At 39.4% G+C, this 21,222-nt stretch overlaps 1 protein-coding gene across 3 annotated transcripts in view; it reads left to right on the top strand.

Moving 5' to 3' along the window:
- The window catches only part of Lrmda (leucine rich melanocyte differentiation associated), a 1,039,777-nt gene that overhangs the window by 387,562 nt on the left and 630,993 nt on the right, over window positions 1–21,222 (top strand). The gene's annotated exons all lie outside the window — the stretch shown is intronic.

Raw genomic sequence — 21,222 nt, forward strand, 5'->3', positions numbered from 1 at the left:
TGATATACTACTTTGTAGTTACCCAATGTTATATGATTAAAGTACTGTTACTTGTTAATTCCCTTAGTTATTACTGTAACTGTTTAAAGAAGACCTTGCTGTTATCATCATTTGATAGAAGCAGTATAGTAACAGGTGTTGACACAGCCTAAGATTACATTACTAGTAAGGAATAAAATGGAGAATCGAACCAAGGAAGTAGGGAAAATATAAAATAAGTGACTCGCTGGAGCACATAATCTTTCCTGTTATCACCAAGGTACCAGTTGGCATCATTTATACAAGGTGTCTGCAAGCCTGTCACTTTTCCTTTATAGCTCTTTATGTCCTGAAATGTTTTAGTTCTCTAGATGCCTATACAGTTTGAATTGTGTTATGGTGGAATAACAATCTATTGGGGTTCTTAAGGGCTAGTTCATACAAAAAATTACATGAGGCAGCAGAAAGAGGATCCCCAGAGCATAGAAGAAGGGCAAGAGGTTCCCCTTGGTCAAGAGCTAACTCATGAAGACTGAGGCCTATCATTTTGGATTGTGAGCTCAAAGGTGACTACCATATAGAAGTTCCCATGTATGGAATTTGTCCAGGAGCAGTGTGAATGACTGTAGATCTGCTCATTTGTTTATTGCTTTGGAAAAAGGATGCAGGACAATTTTCCTATATGGATAAAGGGAGAAGAGTTTAAGAATGGTCTGAAAAGTCCCAGAAGTGTGATTTTGCTCTGTAGTTCTAATATGTTCTGCTCAAGAGACTAGCCTTAGCCATCTTCCAATTATAAGGAACAGAGGCCCACTTGACCTTATATAAGAAAAGAACAAGATTTACTATATTGATATAAAATATAGGGTTCTATATGGATGTAATCTATTGCAGGCATAGTCAGGCTTCATGGGTAGTGGGGTACTGGAAAGCCTCCGAGAGGCTTTGATTCTTTGATTCCTTATACTGCATTCCTTTTCTTTGTATATGACTAGCTTTCTCTGCTGTCATTTATTGGCAAGCATGGTCACAATACTGTTCCTGAGCACATGGATCTTAGGTTCAAATAACCATTAGAAATCAATAAGCAGCTTTCAGGTCCAGTTCTCCAAAATAGGAAGAGAAATCTTGATCCATGTTATACCATGGCCTTCACCTGGCCCCATTGACAGTCATAGTGAGATCATGGTTGTCACTTGTTCACCTGCATATGTGATAGCCTAGCGTGTGTCAAATGCTGGGAACATGGACTATGAATGAGGTAAGGCCTCTGTCTTTGAGATACTAAGGCTCTCAGGGGGACGCAAGCCAGAAATCAACCAAGAGGATTCAGTGAAACTCATACTTAATAGTTTTAAGGAGCCATGCTATGTTTAAAAACATAGTGTGCTTTTAATAGCACCATGGAATACCCTTATGAGATGGTTAACTCTCTAGTGGTAAAATCATTAAACCTGAGGTAGGATAATCTTGATGATAGGATATTGACTGCAGAAATTCTCTTCATCTAGCAGATGAAACAAAATGACCCTTATTCTTTCCAACTCTGTGGTTTGAAGATAAACATGTAATACAACCTAGAAGAGCTATAGAAATGAATGAGGAAGAAATGTTATGTGCTAGAAGTGGTCAAGGGAGTCGTTTTGGAGTAGCAATGGCTTGAATTTATCTCTGATGAAAGAAAAGGTAAATAAATGAAACACTCCTACTACATAATGTGGTATGTAGACACAGAGACAATGATAGTGTAATGTATGAGAGAAGAGAGATATCCATGTGATATCTTTAAGAAGCTAAAGGAGCTGGGCACTAATGGCTCACACCTGTAATCCTATCTACTCAGGAGTTTGAGATCTGAGGATCAAGATTCAAAGCCAGCCTGGGCAGGAAAGTTCATAAAACTCTTATCTCCAATTAACCACCAAAATAGCCAGAAGTAGAGATGTGGCCCAAGGTGGTAGAGCACTAGCCTTGAACAAAAAAGCTCAGGGATACTGTCCAGGCCTTAAGTTCAAGCCTAGTGTGTACTTACACACACACACACACACACACACACACACACACACACACACATACTTGCTGAAGAAAGGAAAAATTAGTCACATTTTTAAAAATGTCAGAATAATGCTAGGAAACTTGACCTTTAGTCACAGTATAATAGAATCTCAGAGGAAACTTGTTTTAGGTAGAATGCTGTATTAGAAGACACAAGCAAAAGCAGCACAAGCAAGTAGGGCATTTTATCGTCTCACATAAATGTTAGGCTGAGTTAAACAATTCAGGCTTTACTCCAGCAGTTGACAGCAGGGACCAAGACTCCCTCCATTCTTTTCTCTGACAGCCTTAGTAGTTTGGGTTGGTGCTTAGTCTTTTTTCCTACAGCCCCAGCCTGTGTGTAATGGTTGCACAAATCATAGATGGACATAATAAAGTGTTGCTGAAGAACAGGGAGGGATGTTTCTTTCTGTGCCACCCTTTTTGTTTGAATTACATTCTCCAGAAAACATTGCTTTGTGTCCCATTGACCATGATTCTTCACATACCCATAGCCATACCTTAGAGTTGGAGGAGGATGAGATAAAGGAAAGAACCCCTACCAGCAAAGAAAGGTTTTCAGGGGTAGGGTTATGAGGTCAGAGAAATTATCCCCAGCCAGCCTGCAGATCATCTTGTACCATCATCTGATTTCACAGATAATGATGTATAATAGTTATGTGTATTTTTCACGTGTTTTCACTCTGTGGTGTTCTCTTGCTCTTTGCCATAACCCTTCCAGCTAGACAGTATCCTTCTCCATTACTGGTGAGAAATTAGTGCCCTGTGGGCTACTCAGTGCCTAGAGGAATAGAGGAGTTGGTCTTAAGAGTCTTGGACTTATGGACTTAGTCTTAAAAGAAGTTTTTGCCAACACTGCCTGTTCTCCAGGGATGTTCACCCAGCCTTCTTTATCCTTGTCAAGTGGCAATGGAGTTGTCTTGAATACTCACAGAGATGGAAGTTTCCTGACAGCTGCTCCAGTATGCTTTTCAGCCTTTACTGCTGGCAGAGCACAGACCTGTCATGGCACAGAACTTCTGGTTTTCTTCTGTGTTCCCCCCAGGAGGGATCTTTTATAGATACCAGCTGTTAGAACTAGTGACATCATGGCAGCTGGTATTGCAGGGCATACTAAAATCCATTAGTGGGTGCTCAGGTCCCCTCATGGGTTGAAGTAGGGGCCATGTGAGAAAGTTAGTTTGGCTTCCCCAACTTCCTTAAGCCTAAGACCCTGTGCCAGGTATTTTCTATTTTCTATTTGCTAAACGTTAGTTGAAACAAAGGGCTGTTTTGTTGGGTTTGTGTTTCCCTGTGGAAAAGATTACTTTAGGCACATTTTAGAAAATGCTTTTAAAAAGAATCTTGTGCAAAGCTGAAAACAGAGGGAAAGAAAGCAAATGTCTTGATGGCTTTTATTACAATAAAATTGTAGTGAAAGCTCTCTCAAACTCCTCCCTCCTCCCAGCCTACTGGAACAAGCCTTTGTCTGTGGGAACAGGATGGTGTTTGAACAGGAGCTAAGATGGAGAAGCAGAATTGTTTGGGGCTCTAGTGCCAATAAGTTTGCCACCAGTGACTTTCTCTGGCCATTTGTCAAAATGAAAGAGGTTCTTTAAGAATAAGAGCACTATTGGTAGTGGTAGGAAGGGGTTATCTACAGATCTAGTGAGAACCTTTTTTTTTTTTTTTTGAGAAAACCTTTTGATGCAAGATTTTGAGGAGTAGAAACAGAATAGAAGGAGCAAAATTCTACAGTGAAAATACTTGTGTTTTTGTTTTGGGAAAAATGCTTTTAGTCTTCAATTGCTTCAAATGCCTTTAAATTTGGCATCATTTTTTTCTATTTTTGACTAATAAATAGGACTGTGTAGATAGATGTTCTAATCATCAGAGAGGTTCTTGTTAAATTCCCTTTTCCAGTGAAGTTTGTTGATTGCCTGGTCATTGCGTTGGCAGCTGTGACTGTCTTAATGTGTCAGTGACAGGGCTCTTTCTTTGGAGGAGAGGATGCATATGGCTCCCTGGTGGGCTGGAGGACCCACTGTCTTCCTCTTCTTGGGCCCTCAGATTGACAATGTCAGATCTGCACTGCCAAGCCAAGCATGGTAACCAGTAAGCTGCATGTGGATGCCAACCATTTAAAATGAGTGAAGTTGAAATATTCTGTAAGTATAAATGTACATCAAAAGTGTAGGAGAAAGCAAAATGCAAAATACCTCGTTAGTAATGTTTTATTTTGATTACATGTTGAAATGTAATAATTTGGATATAGTAACTAAAATATAATGTTAAAGCTATTTTATCTTTTTTTCTTACCATTCAATGTGGTCATTAGGAAAGTCTAAGATATTTTCATGGTTCATATTTGTTTTAGATAGTGCTACTGTATATCAGTGGCATCAAAGTCTACCCGTGTTTTTGTATAAATAAAGTTTACTTATTATTGTTTTGGGGACTTTTTCTTTGCCAGTGCAATTGCACAAGTGAAATTCATTTTAGTATTTACATATGTATATATAGTGTACTTTTATCCAGTTCATATTGATGGAGTCATATACCTTCCGTAATCACAATGACTCAGGAGGTTGAAGCAAGAGGCTGGCAAATTTAAGGTCAACTTCAGCAAAAGGTAGTGAGACCCATTCTCAAAACCAAAAGAAGTTAGATGTGTGGCTGATGTGCAGAACACTTGCCTAGCACGTATGAGGCCCTAGGTTTAGTCCCCAATACTAGAAATAAATAAAAAGTTAAATTGGAACACAGCCACAGCCCCTAATCTGTATATTGTTATGGCTGTTTTGTACTACAGTGGTAGAGGTGGTTACTTAGAGATTACATGGCTTAAGATGAAGTTTACTAAATTATTGTGTAAAAGGTTTCAGAAGATTTGACAGGACCTAACATGAGTCCAGGAAATCCTCATTCTTATCCCTGTGGTCACTTGCTTAGATGTGAGAATGACAACCAAGGGCTCACCAGACATGTATTCCTCATTCCCTGTCGAGTGAGATTATAGGACAGAAAGCTAGCTCTGCAGTGGGGGTACAGGAGAAGGTTTGGAATCCTCTGGTATCCTGTGGAGGAGTCATGCATGACCATTGCTGTTGGCTTGTGCATTTCTGAAGGCTTTCTATTAGAGACATAGAGTATGGCTGACAGGTAAGGGCAACCATATGGAGTAATTTTGAAAACCTACACTTAAAACAATTTGAGGTCCTAAAGCTCCCATCATCAAGACTGTTAGACTTAACTCCTTCCTTCTCAGCTTTCCTCTTGGGAGATGACTTTTCAGGTGGCTTAGTTTACATTTGGTGAATGGAAATAATGTCAAGGAGAGATAGGGTGCAAGGATGGAAAACACAAGAGGCCACAGCTGACCTTGTCCTGCCATAGCCCTCTTTTGAGACTCCCCTGGGGCAAGGCTACTAGAGGGGTACACTTTGTTATGATGCTTTCTTAAAAGTCCTTTTTTACTTTTCCCACCCTCATCGCCCAATTAAATGTACTTTGTAGGCTAAGACCTTGAGTCAGAATCAAGTTCTCTACAGGGTTTTAGTGGGATGAATGTCTGCTAGCACAGGGCAGAGTGTATGTTGGAGTGAATGGAGTTACAGTATTCAGAATAAATCACAGGATGTTCAGCCACGTGATTTACCACTATAGTAAACAGAGCTTCACACATGGTGTATTTCTGCTGTGCTGCTTAGTTATTAACTGCAAAAAAGGGAAAATTCATTTCAAAGTCGTGCCCATTTTTTATGAGGTAAGACTGCCTAGAGATGCATGGCATTTTAAAGCAAACAAATTCCTGGGAGAGCTTAAGCTTACCACCCAGAAATGTGGCAAGGAATAAAAACATTTACACCAGTTTAATATGAATGGTTGAAAAAAATATCTATTGCACATTGAACATGATATATGGAACCATAACCTACTCTTGTGTAGTAAGCAACAGAACCATTCACCTAACAGATTACTATTCGAGTTGACATTATTCTGCATCTTTTCGATCTTCCCTTGCCAAGTGCTGGAAACTGTCAGAGAAAGCCCGCCAGATACATAGGCACTGTTGGCCTGGGGCTTGAGAGCTCATAAGACTCTTGAAGGCAGAGGTTACCCTGTGACCCTGGGGCTGCAAACTATTGTAGAAATCAAAAGGTGACAGCTAACATAAACAGTGGCTGCGTGGAGAATGTCAAAGTCAAGATAGATAGAGGTGGGACTTTCCTCATCTCCTGCTCCCCTTTTCCTCTCTAAAATGGAGTTCATTTCCTACCTTCCAAAAGAAAAAAAAAGCATCATTGGCTTTTGGAGGCCTCGAAAGTGCTTCTGGGTTCATTCTTAAAGCATAGATAGAAATTGACCTCCTCAAAAACTTGACCTTTCTCAAAAATGACTGAAGAATAAGTCTTACTTAGACCAACTGTGATTTATCTGTTACATACTGAATGTTTGAACTAGAAGGAATCTAGGACACTTTTTAGCACAGTACTTTCTGCAGATGAGGAAACAGATTCCCCTCCCCTACCCCTGGACCCCGCCAAATTAATGAACTTCCAGGTTTCAAGTGCTAGTTAAGAGCATGCTCAGACTCAGAATCCAAATATCTTAGTTCTTGCTCAGAGATGTTTCTATTCTATTCTTCTGCTTGTGTACACATACACACACAAGCACATACTCACATACACAAGCATGCACACACAGACATACACATGCATGCATGCACCTCCTTGGAGTTACTTTTTCTTTTCTACTGATAGAATAGTGAAAAAATAGCCCCTGATTTCTTTGTCATTGGGCTTGCAAATGTTCTATCTAAGTAAAACTCCTTTCTAAGTAAAACCATAAAACTGGTTTTATGGTTCTTGACCTGTGGAGTTCTTTCTTTTAAACTATTGTCTGTAAAGTTTTATAATTCAATTCACATTTACTGAAGTCATAGTAACAGTTTTGTATTTGAACAGGTTAATGCAGTATGGGAATTTTAGGAAATTAACTACTGTCCAATGCATTTGTGACATATTTAAATAAACCAGAGAGGCCAATCTTTGCAAAAGCAAAAGATGTTCTTTTAAATATGATATATATAGGCTTTGATATTTCTGTAGTTTTTGAGCTCTCAAGAATTTTATTCAGATGCTTTGTCTGACATCCCCAAACTCTTTAAGATCACTGTGGAACTCTTGGTTTGTGTTAATTCTATTTCATTTGTGTATTTTATATGCTTAGTGGTCATATTTTGAAAATATCTCTTGTGAGCACTCTGTATAACTTTGGCAGAAAATAATTATTTTTTCTCTATTGTGTGATGATCCCCTGAGATAATTTTTGCATAAATCCAGCCTTCTATTTTCAGATACAAATCTGTTGTACAGATGATTCTTCTGAAAAGATGCATTTGTAACTGAAAAATGTAAATTACTTTTCATGGAAAATGCCTCTCTATGTCCCCCATTTCCCAAATACGATGGTTGCCTGTTACTGCATGTTTTTGTGGGGACTCAAGAGATCTTTTTCCACAATCAGAAAATTCTTTGCATGCCACGTAGGATGCAGTGACTTGGTGGCATTTGCCATAGAGACAAGTGAATAGTTGTAGCAGGGAGTAAGCAAGTGGCCTGATGTGGTACTCAGCCAGGAATGGGCTCTTGTTGGTAAAGTGGGGGTACTTGAGCATTTTTACAGAGCGAGCATGTTTGCTGAGGAGTTTCAGACCTGCAGCCATTTAAACATCAGTATGCATGATCTTTGTTTGCAGTTTATCCTTGCTTATACTTTTGAGCAAAAACAGTTCAAAGTTTTATTTGGTGTCTTGTGGAAGGGCTTTTGTGATAAACAACCTCCTCTCTCCCCACCTCCCCAAGTTTTATAGAAAAACATGGAGGACTGGGGAATATCCTCCCTCTGTTGGGCACAAGGGCTAGTTTTTGAGATACTCGGAGGGGGAGGGGTGTCACTGCTGTAAAGCAAAACATAATGTCAATCCATTCAGATGTGTGCCAAAGAAAGATTTGAGTTTGAGAACATTTACATCTGTTTCCAATAATTTCTCACATATGTTGCAGAATGTACATTATCCATCTTGTTATCCAGGAAATAACATTTGTTGCAAACAGTTTGCCAATTCGTAATTTTATTGAATTTGTTTATCATGCTGTGGCTTCAGCTGAGGTCTAAAAGATGGTGATCTTTGGTGCCACAGCTTGATAGCTTTCTATAGTGAAGCTTTCTTACCTGGTTGGGCTAAGATTCTTTGGGCTTTCTTAGAACTATGGCATAAGAACTGGTATTGTTGACTGGGCAGTTATTCTTAAGGAACACAGTCACACTTCTGGCTTTTAAATAGTCCTGGAAGTTGAAGGCTAAATGGTGTTCCCCTATACTGTCTCAACTGAAATTTGCCCCAACGTCCATGTTTGGTTTGAGAGGACAAAGTGATGACTCCAAACTATCCCAAATGATCTCAAGTCTGAGAATGATTAAATTATCATTGCTAGAGAAGCAAAAGAATACCATTATGTTGTATAAATATTGGCATTTTCTTTTAAAGTGTTATGGGTAGGTGAATAATCATGCTTGCTAGGTGCTAGCAATGTTCACATCTGTAATCCTAACTACTCAAGAGGCTGAAATCTGAGGATTGTGGTTCAAAGCCAGCCCAGGCAGGAAAGTCTATGAGACTCTTATCCTCAGTTTTAAAAGCTGGAAGTAGAGGTGTAGCTCAAGTGGTAGAACATCTACCTTAAGTGAAAAAGCTAAGGAACAGCACCCATGCTATCATTCTAGCCCCAATAGTGGCATTAAAAAAATAAAAAGAGCCACCAAATGTAATTTTATGTTTTCTTTTTCTTTTCTTTTTTTTTTCTTTTTTTTTTTTTTTGCCAGTCCTTGGGCTTGGACTCAGGGTCTGAGCACCATCCCTGGCTTCTTTTTGCTCAAGGCTAGCATTGTGTCACTTGAGCCACAGTACCATTTCTGTTTTTTTTTTTTTTCTGTTTATGTGGTACTGAGGAATCGAACCCAGGGCATCATGCTTGCTAGACAAGCACTCTACTGCTAAGCCACATTCCCAGCCCTTTTATTTTCTTTAGTAGGTATTTTTGTCACTGAGGCTAGTATTATCTTTGCCAAAAGTCGGAAGAAAACAAATTCACAACCCTGAAAGCTCTTTCCATCTGAGTTCTTCCTTAATGTTTTTAATGGTTTATTATAACCACACAGAGGTGATCTCGGGGCCATTTGGAAGTTATTGAGTTTCCTTGGAGATGGAACTTGGCATTTTCCAAACCAGAGTTGGCTTTTGCGGCCTGGATGTTACACGGCATATATATTTGGAGGACTAAAGATTATTCCCCACCAAGAAGTTCTGTCAACCTGACCTTCTCCACTCTTAGGACGTTGCACACACAGCAGTAATCTCTGCAGAGGAGAGCAAATAAAGTGAAGAAATATAGCAGTATGTGTTATTTTTACATCCCAAAGTAAATTCTCCAGCATTAAGGCTGCCTGGGAATTTTCAGAGTTCTCATGAATGCAGCTCTACTTTGGTAATGTGGTTCTCTCTCTCTCTCTCTCCCCCTCTTTCTCTCTCTCTCCCTCCCCCTCTCCCTCTCTCTCTCTCCCTCTTTCTCTCCCCCTCCCCCTTCTCTCCCCTTCTCTCTCTCTCTCTTCCCCTCTCCCCTTCTCTCCTCTCTCTCCCTCTCTCCCTCTCCTCCCCCTTCTTCTTTGCATGTGACAGACTATGTTGGGGTCAGCTGCACCTTTAAGGGGCCACAGCTGACCTCAGCCTGTCCCTCCCCTTCCTGTCTTTAACAGGAAGAGAAGGAAGTCTGACGTCACTTGAGGGACAGCCCCTTGGAACCAATCAGGGGCCCCTCTCTTGTGCCCGCCTTTGGAGTATATCTGGAAGGCTCCTCATTTGAATAAACAGAAGCCCTAGTGGTTTTCTCCAGGGACCCACGCGTCCCTGTCGTTCTTGGCGGCTTTGGGGCACCCTGCGACCACACGCCACCGAGGCTACCCGTGGCCATCGCTCCCGCGTGAGCGATAATGGACCACCCAGGAAGGGGTGGACAAGCCCCTTCCCCCCCCCCCAAAGCGAGGGGAAGTCGAGAGAGAGAGGAGGCTACCTGTGGCCATCGCTCCCACATGAGAGTGATAAAGGGCCACCCAGGAAGGGGCGGACAAGCCCCTTCCCCCCCCCCCCCCCCCAAGCGAGGGGAAGTCGAGAGAGAGAGCGCCCACAAGACTAGACACGGGCATAAGTTTCAAAAGAAAATCCATGCTACATAAATTTTGAACATTGAGTGATGGTTCTTTTAGGCCTTAAATGGTTGTTAGCACTTCCCACAAATGGTTCATTCAGGAGCTGCCCAGGAATCTTCTCCTGCTTCCATCTGGGAGCAGGAATCCCTCTGAAACCACTCTTAATGGTACAATGTGCAATGCCTACCCTAAGTCTCAAAGTACGAGGAGCTAAGTACTTCAGGAAGTTGCATATTGATGAGAACTTCTTTGAGTTTTTTTTTGTTTGTTTTGTTTTTAAAATGTGTCAAAGATATATTTTTATTTTATTGGATTTTGGTTCTTCATTAATAGGTATTAAATGGCTTCAGTGTGATATTACCAGCCTTGAACATGTGTACTGATCAAATGCAGTTTCCCTTTATCTGCTCTCTCCCTAAAGTCAAGCACCTTTCTAACTTTTTAAAAACACTATTCTACTTTCAGAATGACATTTTCTTCTTTCCATGTGAAAGAGAACAAACAGTACTTATATTTTTGTGTCTGGCTTGGCTCATTTAACATAATTCCTCTAGTTACATCAGTTTTGCTGCAGATGATAAGCTCTTCTTCTTTATGGCTGAATAATATTCTACTCTATATGCATGTGCATGTATGTATATGCATATATATTTATATGCATGTATGTATGTATATAAACACATACAGATGCATGTACACACGTACATGCATATATGTATATTTATGCATCATTTTATTTGACCACTGATGGACACTTATACAATCTCCATATTAGATATTAAGAATAGTGCTTTATTTTATTTGGTCTACTTCATCAAAAAAAGTGTTCCTGTGCTTCTTCCCTTCAGAAGTTTGCATATCCCAGTTGTTCATTCACTGTCCTCCTCTCTTCTTGCTTCCTCTTAACACAAATGTTCTCTGCTCAGTTGTCACTGAATTCAACTGTTTGGCAGTGTGTTGGGGGATGGGAGGAGCTTTTAGGGGTCCCAGCTCAACCCATTGCCTACTCGTTAGCATTATGTGGTTAAAATATGCAGCCTATTTCAATGTACATCTCTCATCTCCCTCCCTGCAGAGGCTGTTATGAGTAAAAAGGTCTTTGGGAGCTTCCAAGAACCTCATGGTACTCCTGATAGACTTCAGTCTTCTGGGTTCAGCCCTACATCTCCTGCTGACCTTTTGCTGTCAAAGATTTGGCTGGTCTCCCTAGACAATTTCCTTTCTGTGAACCTCATTTCTAAGATTCCCCTTGTTTCTGAGATCTGGTATTCTCAGTGTGAGCACATCCTCACACTCTCTTTAGCTTTCTGGTCACATAAGATGACCTCATGTCACAGGCTTTCTGTGGCAATCACAGTTGTCCCTTTGAACTATCTGTCTAGAAGAATGCTAGTGTTTGGTATTTACTTTTAGAATTCCCTTGACAGCCTCTTATACCTGAAAAGAGCACAAAATACACTAATACTTTCTAATTATTTTAACCAGGAAATGTAGCTATCTCCTCCTGTGATTCTATGGGACACATGAATGGGATAAAAACCAGAAGTGTTTCATAAGGATAAAGTGCCCAGACTTTAGAAACAGAAGGAAACTCCGAGGACCTTCTACTGAGGGAGCTCTGTGTAGTAGGATGGTTTAACCAGAAGGAACAATCTGTTGCTAATTTCAAGTGCTGAGATCTCTCCACAAGTGAGATGATTTCTTCCTCTATCTGTTCTTCTCTCCCTTTCTTTCTATTTGCTGCTCTAACAGTTTGCAACACATTTAGTGAGCTGAAACAACACAAATATATTATTCTTCTTTTCTTCCCAAAGATTCACATTAACCCTGCACAAGAATACTTTCACTCTTATCTCAAGATCCCCCAAAGTATCAACTATGCCAACTTCATGTTCAAGGCTTGTCTGCATCTCTTCAGTTCAAAAAATATCAAATCTCATTATTTCAATAACCTAAATTAGGTACAAATGAGGCACTGAGAATAATGCATTGTGAGTTGAAATTACTTTCCATCTGTGTGCCTGTGAAACTAGAAATAGGTTATATCTTTCCAAAATATGTTTTTATGGAGAGCACAGAGACTAGTGGTATATATTTCATTTGGTCATTTGGAGACTGAAAGGAAGAAAATAGTTACCCACCAATCATATGCAATTACAGGATGTAGTAAGGTGGGGCAAGCTCCAAAACCTGAGAAGATTATTCAAGTCTCAAGTATCTTCTCTGGGTGTGAGCTCTTCCTTCTGATCCTGAGTTTCTGTGTTGTGGGATGCTCTTCCCTTTTCATGAAGTGAAGCACATGTTACATTTGTGCTTGACTCTCTTTCCTGCCTTTATAGAGTTTCAGTTATATTTCAGCCTTCATTCATTTTATTACTTTTTTCCTTCCAGTCTTGGAGATATCTCTACTGGTATGATGTCTTAAAAAACCTGGCCATTCCACCAGTGAACGTCTTGGAGAATCATTCCATAGACAAAAGGGTCCTCTACAGAACTTACCAGAGAACTCTGCCTCTGTTTCTGGCTTTTAATGAGATGGTTGATGAGATTCATTACTCACATGCCAATCTCTTCAAAGAACTCTCTCCATGAGAGATCATCTGATCATTTGAGCCATCTAAGGTCCTTTTCAAAAAGGTTGTTTGGTTATACCCTTGGCTTTCTCTTCAAAGCACCCTTCCTGGCAGTAAGCCTTCTGATTTTAACGTACTGTGCAATATACATATATTTCCCAAATCATCGAGTACTGGTTCCTTTTTAATTACTAATTTTTTTTCTGTTAGCTTACCTCATCTTGCATTTTACTGGTGAAACTCGGCTGTAAATTCAACACTCTCAGCTAAATAGTCAACTTCATTACTTGGCAAGTTGTGCTTTTCACATAGCTCTAGTACACTGTTCAGTGAGTATTTCTGCCATTGTACAACATTCTCCCCTTTCCTTCTGAAGTGTCACCTGCAGTACCTTTCACATCTGAATTTCTACTACCAGTCTGCTTATGATGACTTGGGTATCCTCGGAGTCAATATTGATTTTCTCTACTAGACTTCTCACTTCCTTCAGAGTGCCCGCTAACAATCATTAATACCAACATTGATACAAATGCCTATTTAAAGCAATCCAAGCTTCTTCTGTCATGCTCCTCAAAATTCCCCCAGTGTCTCTCATTATTGTATTCCAAGCTCACTTCTACATTTTGAATATTTTTATAGGAACACTCTAATCCTAGGCACCAAATTCTGTATAGTTTCCTATTGCTGCAGCAACACATTCCTAAAATCCTGGAAGTCTTAAAACAACTCAGTTTATTCTCCTAAAGTTCTGGGAGTAAAATTCCAAAATGAGTCTTCTGAGAGGCAACTCTAGTTTCTTGAGTCTGCCAGTTTGTATCTGTAACCCTTGCCTTGTGATCCTTTTCTCCATCATCAAATCACATTACTCTTATTTGCTTGTGAGATCATATCACTTTCTTCTCTGCCTCCAGATGCATTTGGACCAATGTGACTACATTGAATCCATTCAGATAATATAGAATAATACCCACATCTCACATCTGTAAAGCCCTTTTCTGTATAAAATAACAGTCATGGGCAGTGGGAAGTAGTCGTACTTGGGATGGTGTTATTCACCCTATCACAACTGATATTCTTTCAATTTTCTCAGCTATTAGAAAATTGAAAAACAACATGTTATAATGGAAGAAACTAATATAGGAGCCACAAACGTAGATTTTGGTCCTGCTTGTGTTTCTAGCAAGCTGTATACCTTTGAACAAACTATCTTACTTCTTTAGACCTCAGTTTCATAGCTGTAAAATGAAAGTATTAAACTGAATGGTGAACAAAGCCTTTTAGTACTCTTCGTTGTTATAGTTCTTTGGATCTGGGCATTGGGTGCAATGAATGATTCTTTAGACATTAAAGATGATGAGTTCCAGTTGTCAAGCACTTTGGAGTGAATGAGGCAAAGTAGTTTACAGTTGGGTGTCAAATTTCACTGGAGGTGACTGTTTAGTTTCCTGTTACTCATGACAGATGATAGAACAAGTATAGTAGGCACCACTCCACTCAGAGTAAAAGCACTACCAAGCAGTTTCTGATAGAATGTACTTGCATTGATGAAGGGGCAGAGCTTCATTGCCATCTATTATTCATGTCCAAGAGATCTGGGTAGCTCAAACAGTAAAAAGTGAAGTCTAAGTCAAGTGGTGGAAGTTATGGCTGAGAATGGACAGGAAGCAGTTCCAAAGGTTTGTGTCTCCAGCAGGAAAAACAAAGACCTTTGGAGAACATGTGCCTTGGCTTTTGTTAGATTCCTGCAGCTGCAAGGGGGCCCCTGGAGTCAACATAGGTTATAGAGCTCAAGAGAATTAAAGGTGACGTCTGGTGCTAAGGCCTCCACTAGGAAAACTGGGAAATTAACTCAAGCTAAGGTCTGAATAAAGCAAGTCAAGGAATTTATACACAGAGTCTAGGAGGATTCACAAGAAGAAATTTAGTTTTCCAATTTATCCTCTGGGACTCAATGCTATTGGGGATTCATGTACAGTGTTTCTCTTTTTGCTAACGGGGAGTTAGTTTGATGATGAGAATTTGAAAAGAGGTCCCTTTGGTAGATCACAGTGCTTTCTAAACTCGTCTGTAGTACTAGGTTAAATATTGTTGGTTTTTTTCTTTTTAAAGGAATGGTATTTTTCACCTAATCAAATGATCTATAGTTAAGCCTTTATAATGACTCAAAATTCTTGTCTGTATGTTTATGTGCTAACAACCTCCCCTGTCCTTCAAATATTGGCTCAGATGCCATGCTTATTTAAATAGAGCTGCTTATTTCTCCTGTATACAAATGCTCTTTTCTTTCTCTTTAACTCTTATTGTATTGCTAGTCATTATTTATTTAATTTAGTTAGGTTTTTATTTTTCCAGTGCTGGTAGTCAAACCCAGGGCCTTGTATATGTTAAGCAAGTGTACCACCACTGAGCCCTATCTTCAGCCACTAGTCTTTCATTTGTTTTAAATTACATTGGCCACAGTAGATGTTTCAATATATGTTTTCTCTCAGTTACATTATGGTATAATTGAGGAATTTATTCATCTTTGCTTTCTCTTATAGTACCTAAAGTTAATATGTATAGAAAGAATACATAGAATAAAAATGTAACTCTGTACTTACTGCTAGACTTGTTGTGTACATATAGCATAGCATTTACATATACAATAGTAAAGTGGAATATGGAAACCTATATTTATATACTGATATCAGGACAGATATTGACACAGGGTCAACTTAGAGATCATGATAACACTGAATACAGAAGATATGGATGTAGTATAAATCCTCAAGCTTTTTGGAGAATGGGTATTGGGGCCTGAACTCAGGCCCTCATACTTGGGTAGGCAGGCACTATGCTACTTGAACTGCCCTCGTAAGATTTTTACTTTTGTTATTTTTCAGATAATTTCTCAAATTTTTTATCCAGAGCTGACTTGAAACTCTACTCCTCTACTCCTCTTCATACCTCCTACACAGCTGGATGGCAGACAGATGTGTGCTGCTGCATCTGGCTTTATGGAGGGCATATAGCAAACTATCCATGAACATTAGTATTAGGTGTGGTAAAACTATGTGGTATAGACGGTTATACCTCCTCAAATTCAGAGTAGAGGCTGAAGTAGTTGGGACTGAAGTAGTTGGGGAGATCTTTATAGGATGTAGAATCTGAGGGAGTCCTTGAATGATATTTCAAACAAACTCACCAGATTTGAAAGTACCTTTAAATATGTCGTATTTTCCACTGAGAAGGTAAAATTTCATGTTTGACTATATTACAATCATCATACCTTTGTTTTTCATTGTAAAAAAATAGACTACTACCCCAAAGGCTGAGATCTGAGGATTGTGGTTCAAAGACAGCCTGGGAAAGAAAATCTGAGACTCTCATCTCCATTAAACTACTCAGAAAAAAGCTGAAAGTGGTACTGTGGCTCAAGTGATAGCGCATTAGCCTTGAGCAAAAGAAGCTTTTGGTGGTGATGGTGGGGAATGGAACTGGGAGAAAGGGAGGGAAGGGGTAACAGTATTCAAAAAGAAATGTACTCATTACATTGGAAACTGTATATACTGGTATTAGAACTAGGAAAATGAAAGGGAATATCAAAATTGAGAGACAGGATAAAAAGACAAATGACTACAAAAGCAATACTTGAAAAACCATTTGGTGTAAACCAACTGAACAACTCATGGGGGGAGAGGGAAAGGGGGAGGAGGGGAATGAGGGAGGAGGTAACAAACAGTACAAGAAATGTATCCAATGCCTAACGTTTGAAACTGTAACCTCTCTGTACATCAGTTTGATAATAAAAACTTGAGAAAAAAAAGAAATGTACACACTGCCCTATTATGTAACTGTACCCCTTTGTACAACACCTGTCAACAAAATTAAATTAATAAATAAATTATAAAAAATAAAAAAAGAAATGTACCCAAGGCCTAACATATGAAACTGTAACCTGTCTGTACATCACTTTGACGATAAATAAGAAAAAAAAAGAAAGTTTCAAAAAAAAAAAAAGAAATGTACTCATTATCTGATTTCTGTAATTGTAATCCATCCCTATATCACCTTTACAATAACAAATTAAAGCAAAACAAAAGCTAAGGTTCAAGAGTCCAGACCCAGAGTTCAAGCCCCAGAACTGGAGGACCTGCCAAAAAACAAAAATAGAATGGACAATGTTGCTAGTTGGAGATGAATTGACATATATTTTGCAATGCAGAATCTTTTCCTCATTTTCTAACCAAACTTGGAACTCATACTGATCTGAGAGTTCATGATTTCTAAGACTTCTTGCTGGGCAGTGGCCCCCAGGAAGTTTGAGGTAGGACCTGGATAAATATACAAGTAATATTGGGGGATTTCTGGTTGAAATTTCCTAATTTGGACCCTTTCTCAATAGTGTCTATTAAAGTATAAACCTCCTGGTTGTTGGGCAGATGCATCCAGATGCCTTTTTGTATCTAAGCCAAGAGCTTGTTCTTCAACTACATTTAAATATGTTTAAAATTCAGTAAATGAGGCATATATTTTAAAAACCACAATGGATAATAGGACATTTGTAAGAAAGTTAGAGATAGGAAGAGCAACCAAATGTGAGAATTGAAACATTCTCCTTTTTAAATATCCATAACATTATAAAGAGGAAGGAACCTTAGAAACCATGAGGTTAAACAAGTGACACATCAGGATGTTTATTGAGTCTATGATGGGATTATTTCATTTGTAAAGTACTTTGCAATGCATGCTGAGTCCAGTACAATACAAATACTAATATAATATTCAGCATTGCAAATACAGAGAAAAATGTATTGTCTTAGGAAATAGAATTTAAACAGATTTCCAATGATTTTGAATATTTAATAGAGCAAATATCTGCTTTTGCTTTTTCATTTCATGCTTCTAATGAAATGATCTGAATAAGAACAATCTCCTCAAAATGAATTCTGAAAGATTATTTCTTCGCATAGTTGCCATTTTGAACTCTTAGATTCTAGCTGGGATGACCTGATTTATATAGGTCATCCATACTGTGAATTCAATTTTTTTTTCAAGGATGAAAAATTCAGGCTGTTTGGTTTAGCTGGAGTTTGAGTTTGTGATCATCCAAACATTGCCTTGTTTGTCAAAACTAGGCCAGCATCTTCACTTCTTTTTGGAGTCCTGGAAAGAGGTAGTGACTCTAATAAGCCTCTCTTTCCTCCCCTGTGATCTTACATGTTTTCAGAATTTTTTTGTAAACAACAAGCATTTTTTGATTTCCTGACCACTTAGTGGTTGTATTGGCTGAAAGTTCTGTCTAGGGATGAGCCAGTGTTTTTAAACAGTATGTGTTCTAAAAGTTCTAAGATTGGTAGGTGATAGGTGTGAGGTGAGCATCCATTGCAGGTACAGGATTCCAATATGGGTGAGGGAGGGGAGAGCAGCCCTGCATGTGTCATGACCACTGCAGGCCAACTTCCCAGACTCCAGCAGGTTCTCCACATGTGTTCTCCAGGGCCATGACCTGTGTTGGAGAAACTCAATGGATGAGATGCTGAAGAGTTCTTTTTGGGGGTGGGGGGAAGTCAAAAAGGAAGGGGAAGAAAATCCTCCAGGCCTATCCTTCACTTAGCCTTTTATTTTTAACAAATGAAAAATACGTAGAGCAGTTGTCATTTGTTAAAGTGTAGCAGAAAGAGCGAAACAGGCCAGTGGAGGCTTCATCAAGAACACTCATTCAGAATGATGAATGTGGCTAAACACACATTTGTTCGTAAAACTTGCAGAGTGGCTGAGCATCATTAAGCATGAGAAATAGGTGCAGCCTGCTGAGAAGAGAGTGGAGCAAACAGATGTTGTGAATTTTCACAGGCATCCTTCATCCACCAGTCCATCATTAATATAGTTGAAGGTGATCCTTTCTTTTTATTTAATAAGCCCAAACAAAGTGCATGTGCTGTGATTCTGCTGAACACATTTCTTTTTCTGTGGAAGTAAAGTCATAGAAGGATGAGGAGGGTGTGTAGTCAAACTGACTCCCTGTGTGCCCAAAACACAGTATCAGCGCTGGACTAAGCAGGAAGAGATACTTCTCTTAGGGTTCCGTTTCCCTCATCCCCTGTAGCCTTAAGTTCCTCATTCTGTCAAGATTTCTAGCAGATTGTCCAGATTTTCAGGAATAAAAAGCTGGCTTTTGACCTGAATACCTTTCAGTTCTCCTTAGGATGTATCCATCTCATATCACCTACTCATCTTCTAAGGCCTATTCCTTAGGATGTACAGACTTTCCTACTAAGGCATAATAATTTATCCTCTGACTTTAATTGAAGAGAAACTTGTGTGTGCCAGTCTTGGGGCTTGAAGGACCTCAAGCTTTACCTTTGCTTTTCAGTCAAGGTTGGCACTCTGCCCCTTAAGCCACACCTCTACTTTCTGTTATTTGTTAGTTAATTGGAGATATGTGCCTCATAGACTTTTCTGTCCATGGTGGTTTTGAACTCTAACCTTCAAATCTCGGTTTTCTGAGTAGCTAGGATGACAGGCATGAGCCTCTGGTGCCAGACTTAAGAGGTATATCCCAGACTGGTGTTGAACTTGTGATCTTCCTGTTTCATCCTTCTCATTGATTACTGGCACGAACTACCATGCCATCTAGAAATGTTTTTTCCTATTGGTGATAGTTCATCAACTCTATTGTATGACAAGATTCTACTTTACTTCCTTTCTTTTCTTCCCTTTTGCTTCCTAGGCCTTTGAGAACACAAGTCTAGCCAAAATGCACAAGTCTTCCTGTATAGTTCAGGCTTCTAATCTTGTTCCCTCAGGGAGAAAATATGGAGCCACTCTTTTGGGACCTCATTTTCCCAGTCTGTTACATGAAATTGGTACTGCTTTCTTCTCAGGGTGGTCCAAGTGAAAGCATTTTGTTGAACTATAAAATTCATTCTAAAATTATTATAAATATTATGCTATGATTAACTGAACAAAAATATAGAGTTTTCTCATATTTATCACCATTGTATTTATTTTGAATGCCAGTACTGGGGCTCGGACTCAGGGCCTGGAGACTGTTCCTGAGCTGTTTCACTCTATGTTATAGTGAAACACTTTAGTCATATCTCTGCTTTTATACTTTTGCTAGTTAATTGAAGATAAGAGTCTCACAGGCTTTCCCAGGCTTGCTTTGAGCCATGATCCTCAGATCTCAGCTTCCTGAGGTAGCTAGGATAATAGAGGTAAGCCACTGTGCCTGGCTATCACCATTTTAAACCCCTTTGGTATGTTTGCCTTGAGCTTCACATTTCAGTGCTGGATCTGTGAAGCTGTGTCTGTTACTCTCTCTCTCTCTCTCTCTGTCTCTCTCTCTGTCTCTTTCTCTCTCTCCCTTTCTCTCTCTCTATTGTGCATGTGTGTTTGTATCTATTTACTCATCTTTACATCAGACTGGAGGAGGCAATAAAACAAAACAAAAATGGTTACTCTCTAATACAGGCCAGGGACAGGATACTGCTTCACCCTATCATTAATGAACTGTGAGGGTTAAAATGACTGACAGTGAAACACTTGATCCTTTCTTCATATGAAATATGAATTATTAAATACCTTGACTACCTGAAGGCAGAAGTGAGGAACTCTGTATGTAGGAAGACAGTATAGAAAATACCTAGTGGCTGAATGTGTACTGTTTAATTTGGTACATGGACTTTTCACCACTGGCAGCTGTCTGCATCTGCTTTGATTTGGTGTGGTGTATTTATGTATTTATTTCTGTGTGCCTGGTTTAACTGACCTGTCTGTTACCCCAGGGATGTATCTGTGATATAAATACAGTGCCAGGGCTTTTTGAAGTGTTCAGATCTTCTCTAGCTGTGGGGTTCATGTCTAGTAGAGGTCACAGACCAGAATGCCTGGCACTCAGCTGATAAACTCACTCCCAGCTGAAGCATTTATTTAGCTAAATTCAAATCCTCTTTTCTAGGGGTAATAGTATTGGTTTGTGAATCTCTACTACTGTGATACAGCAACACAGTTGGAATAGTGGATGTCCAACCATCTTCTGCCATGACCCCTAACTCATGAGTGTATCTTATGTGTTTTTGGAAGCTTGGAGTGTGCCTGGACTTACTTCCTGCTTTATTGTGGAACATGAATATAACCTAAAGTGCGGAATGCTGTCTTGTCTGTGTGAGCATTTGCTCTCAGGAAAGACTTATATGTCTTACCAATCCTAGGAGCCTTGGTCCTAGTCAGTGGTTGCCATTTACTGCCACCCAAAATTTCAAACCTTATTCTTTTCTCTGGATGCTTGGGTATGTGACCAAACATACAAGGAGCAGGTGTGTGAGTGTAGAGTATTTGGGTGTTAAGATTTGTCTCACTGATTTATAGTCTTTGTGCCATAAGG

Source organism: Perognathus longimembris, chromosome 2 (assembly GCF_023159225.1).
Source record: "Perognathus longimembris pacificus isolate PPM17 chromosome 2, ASM2315922v1, whole genome shotgun sequence".
Taxonomy (NCBI): domain Eukaryota; kingdom Metazoa; phylum Chordata; class Mammalia; order Rodentia; family Heteromyidae; genus Perognathus; species Perognathus longimembris.